This window comes from Crocuta crocuta, unplaced genomic scaffold (genome assembly GCF_008692635.1).
Source record: "Crocuta crocuta isolate KB4526 unplaced genomic scaffold, BGI_CrCroc_1.0 scaffold944, whole genome shotgun sequence".
Taxonomy (NCBI): domain Eukaryota; kingdom Metazoa; phylum Chordata; class Mammalia; order Carnivora; family Hyaenidae; genus Crocuta; species Crocuta crocuta.
Window position 1 is genome coordinate 130874 of NW_027528243.1, and position 503 is coordinate 131376.

Below are 503 nucleotides of genomic sequence, written 5' to 3' on the forward strand. Positions count from 1 at the left end.
TGTGTCTTTTGTGTATGTATTTTGAGGGAGAGTGCAAGTGGGGGAGGGGCAGCGAAATGGGAATGAAAATCCCAAGCAGGCTCCGTGCTGTCAGCGCAGAGGCTGACTCGGGGCTCAAACCCACGAACTGTGAGATTGTGACCTGAGCCCAAGTCAGACACCTAGCCGACTGAGCCACCCGGGCGCCCTCTTATTTCTTTATACCCAAATTCCAAGGCCATGACCTCCCTTGTGTGCTTGTTTTCAAAGATGCCTTTTATGAGTCAGGGGTGAGCTGCTGCCATGAAGTTCCTTTTATGAGCAGAGACCCAAAAACAATTGACTTAACATTTCTTAGTTCTCTTATCTACAAAATGCCTATGGAATAGGGTTTTTTATGAGGATCAAATCAGACAATTCATGTAAAGACAGAACAGTGGGGCGCCTGGGTGGCTCCACTGGTTGAGCATCTGACTCTTAATTTCTTTTCTTGTTTTTTAATGTTTTTTTTTTTTTTTGGGAGA